Raw genomic sequence first — 24,260 nt, 5'->3', positions numbered from 1 at the left:
TCACCTCAACGTCACGCAAGAGAGAGACACACACACACACACTTACTTCATTTGTCCCTTCTGGAACACCCATTTGCCAAAACACCATGTGGACAGCACAGACTGAGCACTGATGAGAACAGACACTTCACCATCACACCCACTTCACTCATTACACATGCAACTTCTCTCTCTCTCTGCGTCTACTTCTACATCCACTCTCTTCTTCCCTTTTCTTTCTTCCTCCCTTCCTTTCACTTCTCTGTTTCCCTTTTCTGTCAATAGGAGCTGGATTTTCTCAGTATTTCCAGCCAGACCGACAGATGGCAACAGGCAGTGTGCTAATTTACACAGTAGCACTGAATATGATTAGTCCAATTAGCCAGGAATTCCATTTACAAAATCAGCAGTCATGGCTCCAGATTAAAAAACAGCTATTAGCTACGCCGATAGAAAATCAACCCAGCCTCCCACTTAGCCACTACGTTAGCCTGGTGAGCCACCTATTCAATAAACAAGCCTCACATTTAACCAGGCAGTCGACAGATGAGTCGGTCAGTTTAGTAGTCACTCAGTAAATCTGTCAGTCACCCTGGCAGGTGGTGGAACCAGACAGAGAGGAGGGAGACGCACGCCGACTCCTAAAAAATAAACATGTTTTTCAGGAAACATGGACAGAGAGCAGGAATGGAATTTTCCAGGGTCCCCACAGGAACATGAAGAATAATAATACAGGTCCATTATGTCCCATTGTGAGTTATTAAACAGTGAGGGTACTTTTATCCTGAGGTTTAGTTGAGGACAGTGATGCATATGAACATTGGTTGTGTTTATTTTTTAAATAATACATTTAGATTTTCTATATTATTCCTATATTTTCTCAGCCAGTCATTTTTCCATCTCACTTGTTAATGTAATGTTGGAATCAAACTCTACGTTTGTTTAGGACATTTAGTTGATGTTGTAACTGAACCTAAAATTAGTGAGAAAAGTGAGACAGTGAAAAGTCCAGTGTTTATCCAATGTTTTATAGTTGCTGAGATACCGAGAGGGAAATGTTTAATTTCTGTTATATTATAATCTTCACCTCCACTATTTGGCCAGATGGTTCCTTGAACATGGCATTCTTCCCAGATCTTCAACAAGCAGTTTTAGTTAGTGAGGCTAGATAATACAGTAACCATGATATAGGTCCTATATGTGACATTAAAGGAAGACATATTTTAGAAAGCCATGCAGGAACACCACTGCTTTAGTTTAGTTTCTTTTTCGCATTGAGCTCCACATTTTCTTTTTGTCCTGATTATCTTATGTCACCAAAGTGATACTGAATTGAAAAACTAAAATCTGACTTCTCAACTAGTTCCACACAGCGAGCAGGGCCTGTCCTGTGCAAATGCAGTTTTTGGTGTAGCTTCCAATCCTTCTCCAGACAAGTTGTAACTGTCTGGATGAGGGCAAAGAGCAGAATAGTGATTCTGTCTGATGTTTTGACACTGAGGTGAGTTCCAAGTGTCAGTGTGTCAGGTGATTCCCTGACTTAAACTGGGGCATTGCCCTTCAAAAGCACTCAAACACCCACCACCACAAAAACATCACCATCATGAAAAAAGTAACTGTCACGTTCACTCACAGCTGCACACCTCGCGTTTGAGGCCTCGTCTAAAAGCTCTGTTTCCATGGTGACAGCGGAGACATCCATTAAAATAGGGGAAGTGAATGAATTTGACAGAGTGGAACCCAGAGGGGACAAACACACACACGCACATAAAAACAATTCGTTCTAGAATGGTTTACGGTTTAGAAAAAGGGAAGGTATGTGATGAAAGCTGCTGTCACTTCTGGTTGAACGCCTGGCGAGGAGGTTGCCAAAACCCACTGGGTAGATGTTGAGTGACAGACTGCAGGCGGGTGACAATGATGAGAAGAAAGCGCCAGAAAAAATCCTGAGAGAACTCACAGATTAAAATATATCCATGAAAAAAGTTGTGCATCTAAAATAGATGTAAAAACCTAAAGAAAGACGGCATCATTGTCTTAAAACTTCAAGGCTGCTGAGGGGATGAATCATGAAAGTATAACAAAACTGACTGAAGCAGAGTGAAACTGAAGAGGCACCATTATCAAATCTGATCCTCATGTGAAGAGAACTTCTGTTAGTGACAAGCAGGAAGGTACAGATCTCTTCGAGGTGTGTTAATGTGTGGGACATGGAAAAACGCACACAACTGGACTTTGACAGGGCTGAGTGAACTTCCTCCTCTGATGGTCTGTAGCCACAGTTTACACAAGATGACAAAAGCCTCCATATCCCACAATTCACTGGGTTTAATGAACCATAAGAGTGAACATTCACGAGTTCCTCTTATCTTCCTCTCATATCAGCTGTGTTTTCACAGTGTGTTTACTCGGCCAACATTAGCCTCAAACCACTCAAGAAAGAGTACTCAAGAAATCAGTGAGCACATATTACAATCAAATGCAAATCAGACTGAAGTGTGCTTTTCTTACCAAAAGCATAAAACTACAGTATGTAAACATAATTTATCTTGAGTGTTGTTCTGTTCGTGTAAGCTGCTGACATTAACTTGAAAATATATTCATACAAACCCTGTCTGCCAGGCATCTTTTGATTGCCATTTAAACTGAAATTACTTACCTGAGTAGCTGTGATTTGCAAATGGATGAGTCATAAACGTGAAAAGAGGAAACTACCGGCATGAGAGTGCATCGGTAATAAGGTCACTACTGAGTGAAAACACCTAATAGCATGTGCTTGACTAACAACAAAATTACAACAACTCGTGACCAGAAAAAAATATATATATTTCCACTACAGTAAGTTAATGGAGAAGAACAAATTCAGTAATATCCTGTGTATTTTCACTTGCAGTGATGAGCACAGAGACTTTGGATGTGCAGGTTCAACATCAGTTTGAACTTACAAGATGAAAATATGTTTGATTTGTGTAACATGACCAAACTTATTCAGTCAAACCAGCTGCTCCATTTTGTCCTCCATAAAACTAATAGAAGGCCTCAGTACAAACCATGGTTAGCGTGACAGCTGTTGATGTTCACGACTGAACCTGTAAATCAATTATTTACATGAATGAGCATCATCTCCACCACAGGAAAATGCACATTTCCAACATGGCTTCAGGTCACGCAAAGGGAGTTGGTGTGCAAATCTGTGTAAAAAGTAAGCACAAGTCCCAGATGAGACCAACTCCAGCTCAGGTCTCTCAACAAGGAGATGAACTCAGTGTTCGTGTGTATGTGAGTGCACGTGTCTACTATGGCAGAGGATGTGTGTGTGTGTGTGTTTTGGTTCAGGCCAGGGTTCAAACCAGGGTTAACCCTTAATGGAAGTTCAATGGGCTGGAAGACTGCAAATCTCCCATGAGTGTGTGTGTGTGTGTGTGTGTGTGTGTGTGTGTGTGTGTGTGTGTGTGTGTGTGTGTGTGTGTGTGTGTGCGTGCACTACATAGTGTCTTTTTTTCTATTCTGCATGGCAACAGCTGATGAATGGATGATTGAATCATAACAGCCCAGTGAGCTCTGGGTTTAGGGATGTTAGGTGGGGTGAAGGGAGAACAGGGACATCGCCAAGCATTAAGATTCATTGACTTGACAGCGTCGTATGACAACATGTGCCCCAACATTCACTTTATATTAATTCTATAACATCATCATAGGTGGAGCACTCTGGGGTTCACACTTCTGTGAGTAATACCTTTAATTCATCAACAGATTCACAGTTGAAAAAGAAATTCACCGTAGACCAAAAACCCAAACCGACTCAACTGATTCTTAAATGTGTGGGAACTGTATTACTTCCTTTTTTCACACAGGTGAAGCTGCACAGCTTCATGTGTGTAATGTTTTTTTTAATCCAAGTTTGACTTCATTGTAGACAACATAGTTCCTCTTCACAAAATATTTCCAGAATATCTGGTCTAGTTTCTCTTTCCTTTAATATTCCAGTTCATGACCCGGGGTAAGCAACATTATATAATTGCTGTTATATACTTGTGACGTAGAAGCACACAAAAGCAATCACAGATGTAACAGGAAATCATTTTCCCTGCTTAGAGAAAAGTCCAAGCAGGCTAAACCTGATCGCAGTTTCTGGAATCTGGTTCCAGTTTAGTTCCTCACACACGTTTTTCAGCATCTTCAGCAAACAATTGACAAAAAAAAAGTATTTTTAAAAGGTCAAATGAAATAAGGAAAAGGAATATACTTTCCTCTTTCTGAGTAAAATTGTTTCAAAACCACCGAGATTATAAAATATTGAATATGGTACATGATGAAACAAGATCTGATGCCGAGTAGCACATTCCCTGACAGAGTCAAAGCCTACTGTGTGTCATGTTGAGGATCTGCCAATGAAAAATAAATACATTTTCAAAAGGCATGTGGTACTATTCAAACACAGTAAATCAGACACAGACGAAAATGAACACCAGCCAAAAGCTTCTACATGTTGGCTGTGTCGGGGAGTAAATTTACAAGCCAAGAGCTAAGATATGGAAAACTTTTAATAACAATGTAGCTCAGTAGTGAGAAAATCACGATGATTATTGAATAAAGCACATAAAATACCCTGTAGCACATTATTATCAGCACATAAGCATGGCTTTGAATTAAATGCTCGCTGCAATTCATTCATCAAGCAAACTAGGTTAAAGCTTTGGTGGAGATACAGTTTGACCTAGCAATCACCGCCATTCACTTCCACAAGCTGAGATGCCTGTCAATTAAGCAAACATGTTAAATCTGAATTTTCTTCCTCCTCAGTCCAGGGCGTTCTTTGTGGTATGACTTATTAAACCAAATAATTACAGATTAATTGCCAGATACAATCTAATCAGATGCTACATGGAATGGCAGAACGTTGATACAAAAGTGGCTGCTCCTCCCACAGAACATTACCAGTGTGCTGCATATTCAGTACTTAAGATCCAGGTCAGAGCAATAATGAAGCCCACAGGAGTATTTCCAGCTGCAGGTGCACAACCACACTTTCAATTTACTGACAGAGTGTGTTTAGTTCTATTTCAGTTGGTTTATATTTGAGCACCTTCTGTCTTTATTTTTGTATAAAGGATCATGGCTCATTAACTTCCATTTAGTGTTGGCTATTTTCAAAATAAACTTTCTCCACGGTAGCAAACAGACATTAAACTGTGACTCCACAACTGTATTATGTGTCTGTCTTCACATTGTATCCAGCTCTAATAGTAACTAAAATTCTAAATGAGGCCTGGAAATTTCCAGTGTTTTCTCTTTCCGTTGTGTGAACATCCAAACCTGTCAATCTGCGTGTTGATGTACTCTGTGCTCCATCTCGGAGCCCATCGGCTATTTGCAACAAATTAGCCTCTGCGGGCAACAGCCAAAATGTATGGGCTTCCGGTGTTGACAGCGGTTGTCAGGGGCATGACTCTGTCTTCTGTTGGCCATACACCGTTTACAGTCCCACTAGTTTCTTTTATCACAATAGTCAAACATTCTCCACACAAAACATAAACAGAGAGGCTTTTTGTGGATGTTTTTGGTTCAGACATCATTCTGGCTAATCTCTATTAACAGCTATCTGCATATTTTACATGGCATTTGGCAGACTTACAATTAGTGCATTCAACATCTAAGAGGGGCAATTGAGGGGTTCAGTATCTTGCCCAAGGACACTTCGGCATGCAGATGGGGAAGACTGAGGATCGAACCGCCGACCTTCTGGTTGGGGACAACCACTCTACCCATTAGCCACAGCCGCCCATATGAATGCATATAAATTCAAAATCTTATATATGATGTATTTCAGTCAATGTGTTCCACCTTTTTTTACTCTCTACACAGACTGTTTACCTGTGGCCAACAAAAGCCTTCTCAAATGTGATTGGTCAAACTACAAACTGAAACCAGAAGGCTTCCAGCCCTCAAAATCATGTCCATCGCCTACAGATTCTGCATGTGAATATGCAGAAACTGTTTATAATAGAATGTGTTATTGGATGGTAAACTATAATGAAACAAGTTGAACTTTTCGACCTCTTTAAAACACTGTACTATTCCAGTAGTTATGTTAAGTCAATCCATTTCCTCTCAGAGGAACTTTGTATAAACCAAGGGAAACCAAATTCAACACCAAACACCCAAAATAACTTCTGTTGCGGAATCTCTAGGAAAATCACTGGTGAGCATAAATCAACTGGTGTCTCTTACCAGCAGTGTGATCCAAACTGAACTACACTCACAGTACAATAACAACATACTTCTTCTATGGAGTGCTTCTGCTTTTCTGCTCTCATCGACAAATATTAACATTCTAAAATTCCATAATGAAGTTAGCACTGAACGTCTTTTTCCTTCACCAAAAGCAAGTGCAAAGGAGAAGCCATCAATACACCAGCCTTCTAAGTTTACCGTTGAATTGGTCTACTTTATTAAGTATTGGGACCATATTAAGTAGACGTGCGTAGAACAACTGTCAAAAATGTAACACTAACAAAAGCAGAATAATAAAAGCTTGGCACTAACAACGCAGGATTAAAGGCTCTATCATCTCCAGACCACTCAAACTATGTATGCACATATATCACTATTAGGGACTTTAAAGAAAAGTGGTCACCAAGTGGGAGCCTCTGCTCAAGATAAGCCCATTAAGTGTAAGCCCTCAAAAAAACAAACGACATTAAAAATCACACCAGTCTGCCACTTAAAACAAAATCAACATGATTGGCCTCGGCTTCCTGTATCCATTTTTTAAATCCTTCTGCTGTTTTGACTGGCAAGGAAAACAGGCCTTCAAATTGGGTTAGGGGAGCTGCGTCGCCCTCAGGCTCCCTACGCTGGAGCAAATGTGACAGCAGGGCGTGTTGGGGGGGTTGAGCTCTGCTCGGGGGGACGTTGGCTGAGTTTTGCCCTAATATGGACAAACGCGGGGTGGGGGGGGGGGGGGCGCTGCTTGAAGGCAGGGCAGAGGGTGGGCTCGGTGGAAACATACCCAGCACCACCACAATGGCAGCCTTGCTTCCCTCTGCTGTATCACTGATGCCTCTCATCCTTTGATGCCAGTCAACTACATTCACCAGCAGAGGATTCAAATGTTTTGGTTCAGTAACCGCTCTCAGCTCTCTACGCACAATGAAGAACTCTTTAGCAGTTAGGACCCGTACATCAAGCACCGTTAAGTTTCAAGCACTCCTGATACGCACACGCACACACACACACGCGTCAGTGACACTAAAGCACAGTGTCAAGTCTCCTCCTCTGCAGCAGTGCTCATCTCTGTTCAGCTGCTGGCTCTGTGTGGCCTCTGGTTCAGTCAGTCGGGTTGCTGCCTAATTTTACACTTGCTCCTTACAAACTCACCACTATCCCTCCTCCACATCTGGTGCAGAGAAGAGGCAGAGATGCTGATAATGGCCACAGAGACAAAACACTCACAGTGGTCATATTTTTCTGCTAAGGGAGCTGAGGGGGAGGCTGCTGGATGGGGTGGGGGGTGCCCGAGAACGTGGTAAACAACTCAGAGATGTCCGTCGACACTGAGAAAGAGAAAGTGGGATGGAGAGACTGCCAAGGCACATAAGAGCAATGAAGAGAACAATAGAGGGAGGAAAAGAAATCCAAGCAAAAAGCTAGTAGGAAAGTAAAGGAGGGCGTTTGGTATTTGGAGAGGAGGAGGAGGCAGAGTGGCTGTCTGGCCATCGCTGCATAGAGTGGGACTCCAGGCGTAAAAATTCCTCCTACGTCTTTACTCAATGCCACTTCTGTTCTGCCAGGCCCTGCATGTCAGCAGCACTGCAGATACAAAGGGAACCATGTCTGTGTGTGACCGACTTGTGTGGCTCTAGTGTTAGCAAGTGTGTATGTGAGGGCATCAAGCCATCTCCACCACTACAGGCTCCTTCTCTGCTGGGTGTAGGTGTGGCAAGCTACGCTCAATGAACTACCATGACCGTGGCAGCAAGATTATTCTTAACAGTATAATCAAGCAGACAGATGTGCTACTGTTATGGATGTTCTTAAAAATGCCAACATCAACAAACACTGAAATTTGAAAAATGTATTCATACAAAAGAGCCATGCAACAAATTAATATATTTTTAGCAATGGCATACGGTTGCCGAATCTGTGCCTTGATGTCTTCATTGGTCTCGCATTTAGTTTGTTGTACTGTATACTGTATCAGGCTTACAATTAGACTATTTTATTAACTTACAATGAACAGTTGGGAATTTTGGGAAATACTCTTTGCTTTCTTGATGAGACTAAGATGGTCAGTTATATTTGAGGCTCCTTTCCGCAACTGGTTACCTTAGCTTCACATAATCAATGGACAATCTGCAGTTGGTTGCTTACAGAAAATACTATGAACGAGACAAAACAATGGTAAAATGTAACGGGAAAGGATTTATTCCCTTGGACTGACAACAAAGTGGAACTGTTAAAGAAAGTTTCAACAATGTTTTGCATTCACCACTGCTAGTTGAGTCGTGACTGATAAGACCCAATCGGGAAGTGTATGCAGGTGACTGTGCCATAGTTTCCAGTCTCCGTTTCTGCCAGTCCAGATAATAAATGGAGCTCCCGAGTTTTCAGACCTAATCAGGGCCAAAGGCGTTTCCAAAATTCTCTGTTTTAGGTGTTCAAAAACTTGAGTAGTGTGTAGTGCGAGTAGTGTGGACGGCAGACGTGAACTTAGCAGCAGTAATGAGCTTTAAAACTACAATGAAGTACTGTGGATGTAGCTTAACTGAGGTAGCTGTTCACAGCTGAAATAGGGATAGAGTGAGAGAGATGGTCTCGCACTAATTTGTGTAAAAAACAGGCTGTAAAAACACAGGGAGTCAGTGGGGCACAGGGGTTTCCTTGTGAAAACAAACCTATTTATGGCTTTCCATGAACGCTGGCTCGACTATAAAGGATCAGCGCTTATCAATCACAATGGCCGAGCAGACGATGCTTGACATTTACAGACCATGCAGGCCTTTGGTCTCTGTCACCAGACAAGTCTGTCAACCGAGGCCAAGATCAAGTGCACTCAGTTAGTCATGCTACATAACTAGGCCAAGTGTTTTGCTTTTCCCTCTTTATGTAAGTTTTTCACATTGTTACCTTTACTTTGTGTCTGCATGCTGTTATACATCTTAAATCTATGGCTGATAAGTGAAAACCTGGCCCCACACACAAGTTAGGGAATCCACTCACCATTTATAATTTTACACACTGTTTTGTTCTATCTGCTGTTTTTAATATGTTTAGTATATATTATGCCATTAATTGCTACTTTTCACTGCGTTTACATATGGGTGTGTGCATAGCACCTTTATCATCAGTAGCCATATGCAACACCCACCTTTGTAGTCTTATTCTGTTTCCTGTGTCATAAGTTTTATGTTGTGTAGCATTAGTTTGGCCCTTTGGCCTATGAGAAATTACATTTCGTTCAGCCGTGTACTTTGTATGAGGATGAATTACAATAAAGTCAATGAATTTAAACATAGGCTGCAAAATTATTTAATCATGCATACTGGTATACTATGGGTTTATTGCAGCAACCTGTGGACCTCTAGGTAAGTACATAATTAAATTATCAAGCATAATAATCATCATTAATCATCATAATCCGAACATTCAGTAAGAGTTTAAGACATTAATCTGTAGTACTCACACATTAAATCAGTTTGGACACAGTCAGTGAGCTGTTCTCACAGACCTGCTGTTGTTTTGGTGCCTGCACTGTTATTTTTTTGTGCCGATACTCCCTCGTTACCAAAGGTCCTAATAAAGATCCCAATAACTCTGCTCGCGCTGACGGTTAGCCTGTCAGGAACAATAAACAGCTGTAAATCTGTAGATTCCTGCACCTGCTGAGATCAGTGAGTGTGCTGCTGAGTTGCACAAAGCCAGTCAGACAGAGGCCAAGATCCCTTTGCCAGCTGTGGACATGCAGAAAAAAACAGGTGGAGTGGCAGAGCTCAGCAAAACCAGCTCACTATTCTCTGTAAAGATTAAATGTGACAGTAAACTCAGCTAGTGGTACACATGGTGATGGATTTCGTTTAATCCCTTTTTAGTTTCCAACTCAATATGATTTCACACTCACTGATCTGGCAGCAGGTTATTTCACCTAACTTGTGACTCACAGCAGAAGGGTGATGTTTGCCATTTGTGAATTGTCAACTTTGCCAAACTGAACAGGAAAATGATGTTTGCAGAATAAATATGATCAGTCGCGAAAGGAAGATAACTAAATCTAAGGAGCCTTTTTTAATTTTATTTGTAGTTTCTTAGCTTTCAATCCAGCTCAGTACTGTTACACATTTTCCAAGCCTCTCCAATTTTCCACTGGCCTAGAAAGTATGATGCTTTGGGCATTTGGGCATAAATAAACTGCAAAAGCAAAGATGCCCGTTGTTGAAAGTAATTTGCAGAAAATCCATAAGACAGATGGCGTGCATTGTAAATGACCCCAGTGTACCACCACTCAGGTTTCAAAGACAACACTTACTTTTCTAACATGAGGCAGCATTGCCCCTCACAAGGTTAAATAAGGCCAAAGTCAGACTTGAGCAAAAAGGAAGAAAAGAGGGATGTCAAAAATTTGTCACCACAATAATCAAAACAGGATGAGAGTTCAGTAAAGAAATATGAGAGTTAAATAAAGAAATACTGAATACGATGGAGGATTTGAAACCCCCAGAGTCATTATTATGAAATAAACCTTACATTTTTCCTGAGGAGAACCTGTGTTTTTACATAAGCCAACAACGACAAACCAAAGAAAAAGTCATTGACAGTAAAAAAAAAAAAAAAGGGAAAATAACCATAAAAGAACAACACTAGCAAGTGACAAAGTGAAACTGCACTGACTCACAGAGAGCTGTTGTCCCGCTGACAGGATGTGAGCATAAAAAGTGAAACGTGAGCGGGAAGTGTGCAGGGTCATAAGGAAGCACAGTGCCGCACACTTACTCTATGGTAGACATGCAGACAGACGTGCAGACAGAAAGACAGGCAGTATTGAGGTAAAACAGGAACTCAGAGCAGACAGTCCCATTCACAGTGTTTTACTGCGACACAGACACGGCCGGCTACACACAAATTACTCCTTTCCTGAGACAAATAAAAACAGGAGGGGTTCAAGCGGGGCGAAAAATGAATAAAAATATGAGGGGAATTTTGGCTGGAAAATATTATTCCTGGTGAATATTGAATGCTGGAGGCTTAAGTGTTTGAAGCTTTTAGGAGATAAGCTGTTCCTAAGGCTGAGATTTACTAATCCTACTTTGCCAAATTGTGAGAGAGAAAAGGCTCCTTGTGTAAATGGGCACCCAATTACAGCAAAAATGATAAACTTGATTCATGGGTCTTTTTCACAGCAGACATTTTATGTAATAGTAAGAAAGGCACAGGTGTTATTAAACAATTGCTCTGTTCTATTCAAATGTCCCAGTAAAGCTGCTGTCAGACATGAATTGAACTCCGCAGTTCCACCGTATTTTCTCCAGAGGAAACCAATGTGTGAACGCAAATGTCCAAGTGAGACGCTCCGCAGCCTCGGCGGACTTTCTCCTCCTGGCCTCCTAGTGTAATGTGTCAGAGTACCTCATGCTGTGTTGTGCATGTGTGTAAGGCAAACTCTGGAAAAACTCCGTAGCCAATTCTCTGGATTACCCACAGCTCATGTCTGAAGTAGCTTAAGTAATGACAGTGTGAGTGAGCCTACATGCACAATAAAAGGACCCGGAAACTGAAGCAGCTAAATACAATGTGTCAAAATGTCATGTGTGAAAAAGGCACGATAACTCATCATGACGCCACTATACCGCCTTGGTACAACAATACAGGCGGTTTTGCTTGTCACTGGTGAGAACTCCATTTTAAGCTACAGTCACACCAAAATTCTCTTCCCATCAGGCTTTTATCTCCAAGGGAATGGGAAGAAGAAACATTTGCAGGGATGAAACAGTTAGGCAGTCAAGCATTTAGCTGACCTACAGGAAAGCAGTTTTTAATTGTTACTTAAATTACTTTTAAACAATCAGTTTGTTTTAAATAGCTAAATTCAGTTGAGTTTTAACCTACAACATAGTGGGACTCTCAAATGTTCGACCAGCAGCTGTGTCTGGCACGTCAGTGTTAAATGTTTATGGAAATGCTGGTAAAGGAAAACAAGCTGGAGAGCTTGTGATTTTACATAAACATTATTTTAGAGTTTACAACTGGACATGCAAATTTGAGTTTAGTTGATATAACCACAATAATCCACAGTATCAATAGTGCTGTCAGGAAAATCCTGGCTAAAGCACAATTGCCACAAGATGAGTATCCATTCTAATTAGTACATTACATACACCCAATTTTAACCTGTGCAGACTTCATTGTTGGTGCAATACAAAAAATTTAAAAAATAAAAAGAATATATGATATTCTCTTAAGACTTCATCTGCATAGTGTTTCCATAGTTATCACTATCCCAGTTTGACATGACTGTCACTTTAATGCTCTCTGAAGATCTCAACTTTATCCACCGTCACACGTGTGCACACACAAGCACACACACATGCACACACACTCAATCTGTTAGCCGAGCATCTGAGGCTCTAGAGCCAGTGAGAAGTCTGTTGTGTTTTCTGTTCCAGCCCAGATGGCAGCATTGGCTGAGTCAGCGGTGGCTGATGGTCCACTGGATGATTAGACGTGGATAACAGGAGGAGAGCCGAGCACTAAGAGCCAGGAGCAGTGGAACTGAGGGACGCCACTTTGTTCTGTTTGAATCAAGTAATCACTTAAGCAAGTGTAATGAGTGTTCAGCTTCTCCTGGATGGACGGACACACACACACACACACACACACACACACACACACACACACACACACACACACACACACACACACACACACACACACACACACACACACACACACACACACACACACACACACACACACACACACACACACACACACACACACCAGAGCTAGGCGATATGACTTCCAATCGATATAACGATTATTTCAAACTTTTACCTCAATTACAATTAATGAAGGATTATTTTCGGTTAATTGCTCAGCCCTAACACACATGATCTAATAAGGAAAATCAAGATGACTAAGCACAATTCACATCCTGACACACTTCAACTCATATGAGATCAAATGTACAAGAGACAGGGGTGCAGTACTGCAGGTTAATCTGAGCTGGCATCAGGAGTGAAATGATGCCAGAAGGGTTCACGCTGCTTGTTCAGCTAAAATCTCAATGAGATATTAAGACTTGGCACTGGTGCACTGAGAAGCGTTGGTAGGGAATCCTCTGGGATTTCCCATTTAGTGTTAAAAAGCATATTGTGATTGATAACAGGACTCGCATTAAAAAAAAGAAAATGCTGCTGAAAGCAGTTTCATTTGGCGTTTGAGAACAGCTAAACTGAAAATATCACATTACCTCTATCCGGTCTACTGAGACTTTAATGCAGCATATTTCAGTAACTGGAAACCCCTTTGAAATATGACCGTAATGGCTATAGTCATTATATTTCACACATCAGAAGGTTGCACCAATACCAGTTTGTAAACCTTGTTGAAAGGTGGATACTGGAATCTGATCACAACTACACACACACTCAACCCAAAGGGGAAGTATTGCACACGTTCCTGTGTGATTTTGGTTTAGGTTTGATTGTACATATTTTGGACCGGTGTGGGTTATTGGGGAGGTTGTCAATGGATAAAAGTTACACCTGCCTAATCGTGATATGAATAATAATGCTGAACATCTTCCACATGCTTACTATGGTTAGCATTTGTGCATTCTTTTCTGTGGCAGAGCTCTTGCTCTAGCATCCTAGCAGAGCTACTTAAGTGCAAAAGAAACATTGCGTTGCAACACAAAGGATTTCCCCATGTGCTCGCCTCAGGCAACCTGTAATACAGCAGCACGTTAAAAACCACAATATGAAAAAAAACGCCGCTGTTCGAGAGGGTGTGAGATGCCATATCCTGTTTTTCTGTTTAACACAAACACTGATCGGTGAGAACAGCCATAAAAACACACTGCATTCATACTCTGCCAAGACACATTTGTAAAGCCTGGCTTGTATTCTGCTCTTTTTAGTGTTCTCCCATTTGCTGTAGCACAAAGCATCAGCACGGCGTCTGAACCCAACAAGAGCTGATTAGTCAGTTTACATGAGCTGCAGAGTCATAACAATGAATAAAATTATCAGCTGGATATTTTAACTATTGCCAAACCAAGTCTGGAAGGGGACTAAAGACATAGTCAACATATAATGGGAGCGAGGCCGTGATTAAGAGGAGTCTCTCTACTGTGGAGACAGTGTGGGGAATGTTATGCTGTCCAGACATTTGAAAGCAACAGTCCAACACCTCCGTAGAGTCAAACAGATTTGATTTGCACATGGTTTTGAAACAAGTGCCACATATGGGATTCTTTTAATATCTTGCTGTACATAGCATTGACTTGGCACCTTCCCTTTGGGGCTATATAAAGCCCTGCATGCCATAACTCGCCCCCACCACCTAAAAGTGAATACTGAGGTGCACACCTAGACTAGACCACGCAAAGAACATGCAAAGCATTTCGACTTATTCCGAGAGAGATCTGGTTCATCCAGAATAGTTATTGTCCACAGTATGTTGTAAGTCACAGAATTCAACCAGCATTCCAGAAGTGCTGCAATTACAGCCTGGCATACCAACTGAATCAAAACACATAGACACTCACACATGTGCACACACAAGCTGTTGTTAGGGGGTGCAGCTGTTGCTGTATGTCTTCTCGAACAAAAGAGCGCCATTTCAGTCCAACGAGAGCCGCAAAACAGCACATTCCTCTCAGAACTAACAAAAAGTTGGTATCTCAGCTGGTGGCATCCAATAAATAACTCATTTTGAGTCCTAACACCCTTTGCATTGACTACTTGGCTCCTTTGCATAACTTCTTTGGATATGATCCTTGAGAAGTTCTTATTTGTAGGGGTGGGAGTTGCAGGGTAACTCCGGATACATGGCCCACGAAAAACGAAAATAAAACCATGCAGCGATTCTGTGATATATTGTACGACAATCATATAACGATATCATATCTGTCAAAACTGAAGAATAAAAAAATGGTAAAGTGCAGGATAGGTGTATTTATTCACTGCAGTTTGGTGTCAGTTTCACAGCGTTTGACTCAAACTGAGATTAAACAAAGTACAAAGAAAGTGCCTAAAATCGGATCTTACTCTCTAGTCTGTAACTTGTCAATGTGTCATATTCCAAAATGATATAACCATCGATATTTGCCACCAGCATATTACATTCTCTTCTCGTGAGTTAGGACGACTACACATATTACCATGACTTATTCTAACCCTTAATTCTTAAATAATCAACTCTCGCCCTCGCCCCCCACCACCACCTCATTGTGAGTTTTGCTCGGTGAAGTGGTGGTGGAATGAATCAATCATGGGCACTGATTTCACTGCTGCCGTTGGACATAGTGAAGTATGTGCTCCACTAACATCCCACGAGGCGGGAGGACGCAGTCAGTCCGCGGCAGCAGAGAAGCGAAGGAAACAGCTGCTGGAGTCTGGTATTTACAGCGGCAGTCTGGTTACCGGGGGGCTCCTCCACCGGCCAAACAGGTTGAGAATCGGATTGTGTTCAAACCACCTGCTTGTCTGTGTGTGCACTTCGTTGTTGTCACTACGTGTTGGACTTCACTGTTGTGGAGGCAGTGATTGCGGATGGAAACACGTCGTGACGTTCAACAAACAGCGATCTTCACTCCACTCGGTCACTCCTTCGCGTGGCTCAGTAATAAAGTAAAGCAGCAATGATATACAATCTGTGAGTTGACAACGAGGAAACTGAAATGAAATGTAAACTGCAAACTGGCTGCTTCTCGCAAAGCTACGTTTGCAGGCTAGCCCGTTAGCGCGGCACCAGCCCTGCTGTCAGGTCGAGCCTGGAAATGGAGGTACATTCCCCAAAAGAGACTAAAGTGGGTAAAAACTTTGACCCGTGTTAAAGTCTCCCACTCGCCCAACGCTTCATCTCGGACACACACAACTCATCCCAGCGCTCTGCAGAGGCTAACGCTAGCTAGCACGTTAGCGCCTCGTCCCCGGCATCTCTCTCCATGTGAATTCGTTTGACAGTCACTGATTCGACGGGGCCACACGATTTGGCGCGACACCAGGCGAAGTCCAGCCGACTCAGCGGCCACTAAACACGGGTAAAAGTGGGTAAAAGTGGGGGGGGAACTCACCGCTGCGACTCCCGGGGGTCGTAGTTTGTTCGGAAGTCAGAACCGAAGTGTTGCTCTTCGCAGGACTTTCACCGGCCCTGGCAGCTCCGTCTGTCCCCAGCAGCCGCACCACAACACGCAGCACTTCCCCCTCCCTCCGCCGCCACAGGCACCAAGAGAAAAAAGTCCAGTCTCAAGCCCCGCCCAGTCACACTTTTAATTGGTCCAAATTAGGGACAGTGCGAAACAAACCAATTAAATTAGCTATTGATGTTGTCTTTGTCCAATACAAATGCGTCAACTCATTTTCTCCCGGCGGTGCCTGGCAAATGTTTGTTTTTTTCTCAAAATGCAATTCAAGCTGAAAATGAAATTGATGATGAAAACACAACATAACAGAGTCAGATCTGTCTTCATGGATTAAAACAGGTCAGGACAACACAATCACTGCATTCAGAACATAGAGGTATTTACAATTTACAAATGTAGTTACTACATGGATTTCTGGGGGCATGTGAGATTCATCTTACCCTTCTCAGTGTTTCTTTTGTGAAGCAAGTATACTATCAGATATAGCGAGTCAAAGATAGTTAGGCCATATGTTTATTAATAGTCACATGATTGATAAACCCAAGCTTTCCTGATTTTTGAAATTTTGTGATTAGAAACGAAAGTGAATAACTTTGCATTTAGCGCTGTGAGTTGGATCGACCTAGAAATCTAAAGAAGTCCCCCCTAAAATAAATTTGAATATATTATTGTCAATTGTTAAAAATACATTTCAATTTATTTTAAGGTGAGAGTTTCAATTTCAAATTGGGCATCACACATTAAAGAAGTTAAAGTCAACTTTATTGTAAATTTTTGCCATATGTACAGAACATAGACAAGAAATGCTGTTTCTCTCAGAACACAAGCCGATTCAATTAATAAGAGCCAAAACATAACAAGTGGGAGCAGAACACAACAGATAAGAGCTCAAATATAACGAATAAGAGCTCAATCATAAACAATAAGAGCTAAAACATAACAAATAAGAGCTAAAACACAACCAACAAGGGCTAAAACATGACCAATAAGACCTAAAACATAACCAGTAAGAGCTAAAACACAAGAGATAAGAGCTAAAACCTAAAGAATAAGAGCTAAAACATGATGAATTAGAGCTTAAACACAATGGATAAGACCTAAAGAAAAAAGCAAGCAAGATTAACAAATTATCTCAGTAAATAAATTAGAATTTAATCAAAAAAGGATTAATTGGTTCCAGTCCTAAGTTTAAGTTACAGTAATTTTCAAGCGTTTTTTTTAGATCTTGTCATAACTTGCCCCCAGTGATCTGTTCATGTCATCCCACCAAATGCTTTGGTTATGGCCTCATCTCAAAACTGGGTCAGGATTCAAACTGGAACTTACATCATAGCAAACTTCCTGCCCATAATGGCTGCTCTATGCTGGCATCAAGATTGATGAATGACGTCAAAGGCGTGTTTGAACACTTGTGGCTCGAGAGAATAGGGTCCTGCACCCTTCGCCCTTAGGGCTACAATAAAAAGCAAAAGGACCCCCCCCCCCCCACACACACACACAAACACACACAGTTTCCTTGTCATTGCAATGATGAACAGGGTCAACACACATATATGGGCCAATGAGGTTACATGATAGAGGGACACCCATGTCTTGCAGTATTACATCCGCTGGTTGTCATGGTGTTGATTTTGAAGTTGTTGGTGCAACTGTTAATTGTTGTCAGTGCTGAGGAAAAAAAATGATGCATGAAGTAGCATGTTGACAAGCACCACTTTGAGGGATGACCTCTGACCTGAGACTTTCTACACAGAAGTCATCAGTTTGTCACAGAATATGTATAAAAAGTATTTTAGTTGGTCAACTTGTCCAAAAGTGACATCTAGTGGTGACTGATGGTAGTGTCTGCTGCCATAGCTGATGCAGAGTCTCAAGAGAGATCACTGCTGCAGTGTAAAGTTCCCACTCACACAGAGACTGCACCAAATGGCCCATTTACTGAACAGGCTGTGTGCAATAATCACTATAATACAGATGAGATGAAACTTTCCTGTGGCTACACTGGGAGTAATCTGTTGCAGTAAATTAGGTCCCTGCATGAATGTTCTCCAGAATCTACATGAATAGGTTTATTTGGATCACCAGAGAAAATTGGACCACATGAGTTTTCCATAAATAATGCAATCATAGGGTTTAACCCTACGTAAATGGGAATAGAATCTTTCAAATGGAAAAATCTGAATTACAAAAAAAAATGCATAAAAGAGTTGGCATATTGTTTTTCTCGTGAAAGTTTGCACTCCACCACAGACCTGCATAGAATGTCTGTTCTATTCTATTACTTTAAGAGTCAAAGTGTGTCTCTAATGATTGTTAAAGTAAAATTTGCAAGTCAAATTGCTAAAATATATTCCTGACCCTGGTTTTCTGCTTGTTTCAAAAATGTAACATTGTCAAAAATAATTTGCTGAGATATCTGCCTTTTCCAACATTTTATTTAATAAAACATCGAAACAAGCAGCTATCAAGTGGTATTTTACTATATCATTTTAGACAATCGTCATTTGTCATGGCTGACTAAGTCTCTAAATGGAACTTCAGGGCAGATGTGATACCACTGTGCTGTTGTTGATAACAGAATGAGCATTTAATTTAGGCACTGAACCAAGTCAATGCAAATTGCCACAATGAACACAGGGGCAGTGGTGAGCAAAGAAACCCAAAGCCAGCTTCACAACATGCTCTATTTCACAAATGACAGCCTATGTGGCATCCTGTTTCTTTTTTAATACATCTGTACAATCTATATAACGATTAAATGACACACCCTCATTCCAGAATAAAGTGACAACAAACTGAGCTGATATTATACCTTATATATGCAAATGTCACTGGTGGTTTCTATGGCTTCCACTTTGGTCCATGGTGCAGAATTAACATGAACAACATCTTCAGCCTCTGGGTGGCAGTAGTTCACCACACTGCTGAGTCAGCTGACCCCAGCTCTATCTGCACAGATATCAACAAAATTAATATAATGAATAATCTTTGCTTTAAGAAAGGATGCACAGCAGCTAATCCAGTTGAATAAAAGTATGATCTACAGTTTGTGCATTCAAAAAAACAATACTGGTGCCGAATCTATCTAAATGTTCCAAGCTGCTTCACTTAATACGCTTTCTCATCCATGTCCTACAGTACCTGCTTAATTATTTACACTTTATTCCTGATGATTTATGTATATGGGTGGAGATTTCCAGCAGTCACCTACTGGTTTATAGGATTATAACTTAATATTGTCCCTGAGCAAGGACACAGAAATCTTGTTTAGTGTCTGCACTTATCTACTCCCAGGACGGGATCATAAATTAGCTTAATATGGTGATGTAATGCAGTGGGCTGCTGTCTCCGAGAGGTGGCTTCAAAAGAGGTCGTGTAATGTGAGCATAAAATAAAACACGTACCAATATCAGCGTTCACGCCTCAGCGGTGGAAGCCGATACAAAAACAAATGCCCTGTTTGATCTGCCTGCTCGGTTTGCCCTCGGCACCGTGCAGAGCGGGACGACAGTTTCCACTCTTTCATCCCTTTAATGTTGACACCTTGCTGGGCGCTGAGATGCTTGTGTTAATGCAGGGGCTCTGGTGTGGCACTCTTCATAAGCCCGAACCAAAACATTTTTCACCATTGGGAAATAAACTAAAAGGATCCAAGTTGGATTTCAGTGAAACAAAGTAGAATTTTAATGAGACGAAGATCAATCTTATTCCTTCAAATTGATTTGATTCCATATTTTTCTCTCGGTCATCCATCTCAAGAGCAGTGCCTGTATGCCCCCTGTTTGACAACCTGAGCGTGGACCTAGTGCAATCCAACTTGTTCATTTGATACTTAAAGTTGATTCCCACTCATTTCCCCTTTCTACCTATTAGCTTTAAAACAGAGGCAGGAAAGATGTTAAATAATATGTCAACATTAACATTTTTTGTGGGTGAGAATCTGAACGCTGCCAGAACAGCTGTGAATATACATGGGTTCTAAATGTCACCACTGCTGCATGATGGAAAGGCTTTTCTGTTGCCCTGTGGACCAGGTGCATTGAAGTGTCACCGCCACTTCCTCACAACCTCTCCAAAGTGTCCAAATGTCAGCCCTGTGTTTGGCCCAGTTATGGAAACACCAGCATCTTCGTGGTGGGCTGCAAGTTCAGCATAGAGGACAAAATGAATCAAATCAGCCGCCCCTTTTGCTTCCAGGTTCCTCTGGTCTAGTGACACTCGACTAAACTGATCCTCCTTGTTTGCATGTTTAAGTTTTTCATATGCTACCATAGCTTAAAAATACAAGTGAAACCTGACTGAACATAAAACCTCCAGTCTGAACTGGTCTGTCTGACAGAATGTTTAGGAAACATCCCAAACAGGCTGTGAATCATCAAGCTCACAGCTTGAATCACGTTTCAATTTTCGCCTGTCCTAAAAGGAGGCAGCACTCAAGTGCTCCGCTGCCCTGCAACACCCATGTGCCTCCCAGTGTTGTCACACTAATTGGCTTCTTTTCTGCGAGCATGCTGTGCAGTCACACACACACCCACACACACACACACACACACACACACCCACACACACACACACCCACACACACGTACAGCTGGACAGTAAACAGCCTGTCTCAGATCTGCCAGGCTCTATAGACTTTAGATCTTTCTGGGCATTTTGATCTAATTAACTTGGTCATAACCCCCTTCGCCTCTTCTTTGTCGTTCTGTCTCCTCCTTTTGCCTGTTTCTCTGCAGCTCACTGGATCATTATCCAGGCGGCTGCCTCCAGAGCTTTGCTGCACTGGTGGTGGTTTTAATGCTGCTTGCTGTTAATCGCATATATGCATCTCTCTTTTTTCCTCCATTCTCCACCTTTTGAACACTGATCTGCCTGTGAAAAGTCAATTTTAGCCACACTGGGCAGTTCATCCAAAGGACTCCAAGGTTACTGATGGCAACAGCGTCTTCTTTTGTGTCTGGATCAATGGCCAGACAACCACAGTGGAATTACAGGTGCAGAAACAGAAAACACAACAGCAGAAGCCATGACTGACTGATTAGTGCAGACAGAAGGGAGAAGAAAAAGTACAGGAATCCCCCACAAGGGAAAGCAGAGTAATCTGAATCCAAACCCACAGTATTCTCAAGCTATGATGCACCTACACCCCAGGCTTTGTCATCAGATTAGCTTCAGACAGTAATGGGGCGATGAGGACTCAGGCAATTGTTGGTATAGGAGCATTTATATTGTTTGCACTGAAATTGAACAGGAGTCAATGTTTGCCCTGGAGCTCTACCCTGTGCTTGAATATTCAAGTCAGTAGCCTGAATGTGCCTGCAGTGAAGCCCAGCTTGTGTTGTGGTTGGAGGAAAATGAATCCTTTAGGCTTGGTCCGCTCCCATAAGGTTTGGCCATAATTCTAAAATGCTGATGATTGTTTTTCACCAGAGGGTTTTTTTTTATGACCTATTTTTTACCAAGATCATTTCCCATTTTTCACTTCAGGTCAATATCAGTGTTATCGCTTATAGAACCAAAGAAATAAAAATACAAATAAGAAATTGTAAAATAAAACAGAAATGAGGCTGAGAATAAGAAAGCTAGTATCAACACCACACAGGCAGTCAATGCTGAGTTCGTTACTCTTGAAGAAAAATGTACACATGCTGTACATCAACATTAGGAGACCTTTTAAGATAAAAACTTTGTTACTAGATCACATTATTTTGAAGAAAACAAGTAGCATAGACACAACATTGACATATTTGCACCTTTTAAGCTATTAGTGAAGTTGCTAGCAGTTGCCTATACATCCAGCAGATATGGCGTAACATTAACATTAGGTTGTAGTCCTATTTCTGTCCTCCTATTAAATGTAAGTCTAGTATCTCCTCTCCTCTATACCACTGGTCTCCTCTCTCAGCAGGAAGTTAAACGTTGGCATAAGGCATTACCTTCCACCAGGGTTGTCCCCTGTCACCAATCCTGTTTGTGGTCTTGGAGAAGATTTCAAATTGCAGCCAGGGGCCGTAGAATTTCCTCTCTGTTCTTTGCAAATGATGAAGTTCGGTTGACTTCATCAGACCATGACCTTAAGTAGGTCTGGCACGTGCAAGAAGACTTTTCTTTTTGGTTGGTGTAATACATCCTTACTTATCCAGATTCAATGTCTCAGTCAGTAACCTTTGACATCTAAAGTATGTATTTTTTCACTTGCCAGTAGGGGGCAGGCTAGGACTGCCTGTGATAGCAATAGGCAGGAGTTTCAGGATGTGGTTGTGAGGCACTTGGTACCAGAAGGGTGTGGTGTGTGGCAACTTGTAGGATTTGCCTGTCCTGCCATGAATTAATGAAGTGAGCTATTTTCTACACCATTCTGCTGCAATCTGTGATGTAGGCTATGCATTGAGGCGCTTTGCAGCCAAGTGGTTAGGATGGATTTACAGTTTGCACTTTTCAGGTTGGGATGGAGCTTCTTCCCCAAGTGGACTTTATGTAGCTCAGGATCTTTCTTGTTAATGAGTGAGGGTAGACTGGAGCAGGAGACTGACAGGTGGTTTATTTCGAACCTGGCCTATGTTCTTGAGCTTTGAGCAGTGACTGAAAGAATGAGACTGTGGTTACAAGAAGTGGAAACTAGCGGGAACACAGCTCCTTTGTGTTGGAAAGAGCCAGTTGAGGTTATTAGGAAATCTGAAAAGAAATCTTCCGAGGCGCCTTCTATTGGAGGTCTTATGGGCATGTCCAATTAGTGGGAGGTGCCGAGGTAGACCTGTTGGAAAGATCACAGATCTCATCAAACCTGGGAATGCACCGGCACTACCATGGCAACTGACCCCCGGAAAAGCTGCACAACATGAATTGATGGATGTATGATTCAGGTTTCACTTGGACTTCTTTTCAAGATGGTTGGATTATGTATTGAACAGATGGGGACTATGTCATGCAGAAAGCAATCTACTGTTTTGCGTATGAGATCTCCTTTTTTTTCCAGAACCGTTTCGAAATGTGCAAATGTTGAAACAGCGGTGGAAATCCCCGCAAAGCCCAAACACAACCACAAACACAAGCCATTCTGTTGTGGGCAGTGGTGTTAGCGTTTCTCCACCCATCTCTACCAATGCTGACAGAGTGGCTGCTTGACGCTGTGTTCTTAGGTAATCAGCCGAGGCATCAGAGCGTGACTATTGAGGAGGTGCGGGGGACAACTGGGTGCCAGAGAGAGCGACCAAGTGACGGCTGCCTATGAATGTTAGGAGGGAGTGAGAGAGGGGGGAAAGAAGACAATGGTTAGGGAGAGGTCCGTAAATACTGTAAACAACTCGCACACGCTCCTGTCAATGCTGTGTGAAAGGACAGACTGGGATGGATGGAAGGAGGAGGAGAAGAGAGGAATAGTATGGCAAGGTTACAGGAGACAGAGGGGGATACACTGGGGATGAAACGAGGAATAGGGATTTAAGAATCAAATAAAAGGGATCAATGAAATCAAGAGAAAAAGAAAAAGGGGCTAAGAAACCAAAGGAGGAGTTGAGAGAGGATGCAGAGCCTATGTGGGATGCTGCCGTCTCCACAGCTCAGTGAAGAGGTCTGGCCAAAGCGGCTCAGAAAGTCAGGACTAACACACTGCGACACTCACTCCAGCGCTCATCATTCTTCTTCTGTCCAACACTGCAGTGCTTTTTGATTTATGCCTTAATCTGAAGCCTATAATGGCGGCTCTTAACTTCATCAGAATGGAATGGGGAATTAATATTCTTACCACACACATACATGGCACCATGAAGATAAACTCATCAATTAATCAACAAATGATTGAAAGGCTGTAAGGAGTACAACATTAAACTGTAATTCCACTGGCCTGTGCAGCCTTACCAGAAAAAAGTTAGAAGACAGTAAGAAAGTGTAATGGGATGATGTCCAATATAAGAATTTC

General features: G+C 41.9%; 1 protein-coding gene across 5 annotated transcripts in view; it reads right to left on the bottom strand.

Moving 5' to 3' along the window:
* The window catches only part of fam49a (family with sequence similarity 49 member A), a 35,027-nt gene extending 18,585 nt beyond the window's left edge, over positions 1 to 16,442 (bottom strand). The window contains exon 1 of one of the 5 annotated variants that reach the window (XM_034579890.1): positions 16,274 to 16,442. The gene's annotated coding sequence lies outside the window, so the exon portion shown is untranslated. The remainder of the gene's footprint in view (positions 1 to 16,273) is intronic. The other 4 variants (XM_034579887.1, XM_034579891.1, XM_034579889.1 and 1 more) reach the window with 4 other exon arrangements.
* Between the last annotated feature and the right edge of the window lie 7,818 nt (positions 16,443 to 24,260).

The sequence above is a fragment of the Hippoglossus hippoglossus genome, chromosome 24, assembly GCF_009819705.1.
Source record: "Hippoglossus hippoglossus isolate fHipHip1 chromosome 24, fHipHip1.pri, whole genome shotgun sequence".
NCBI lineage: Eukaryota > Metazoa > Chordata > Actinopteri > Pleuronectiformes > Pleuronectidae > Hippoglossus > Hippoglossus hippoglossus.
This window is presented reverse-complemented; position numbering and strand designations above follow the sequence as displayed.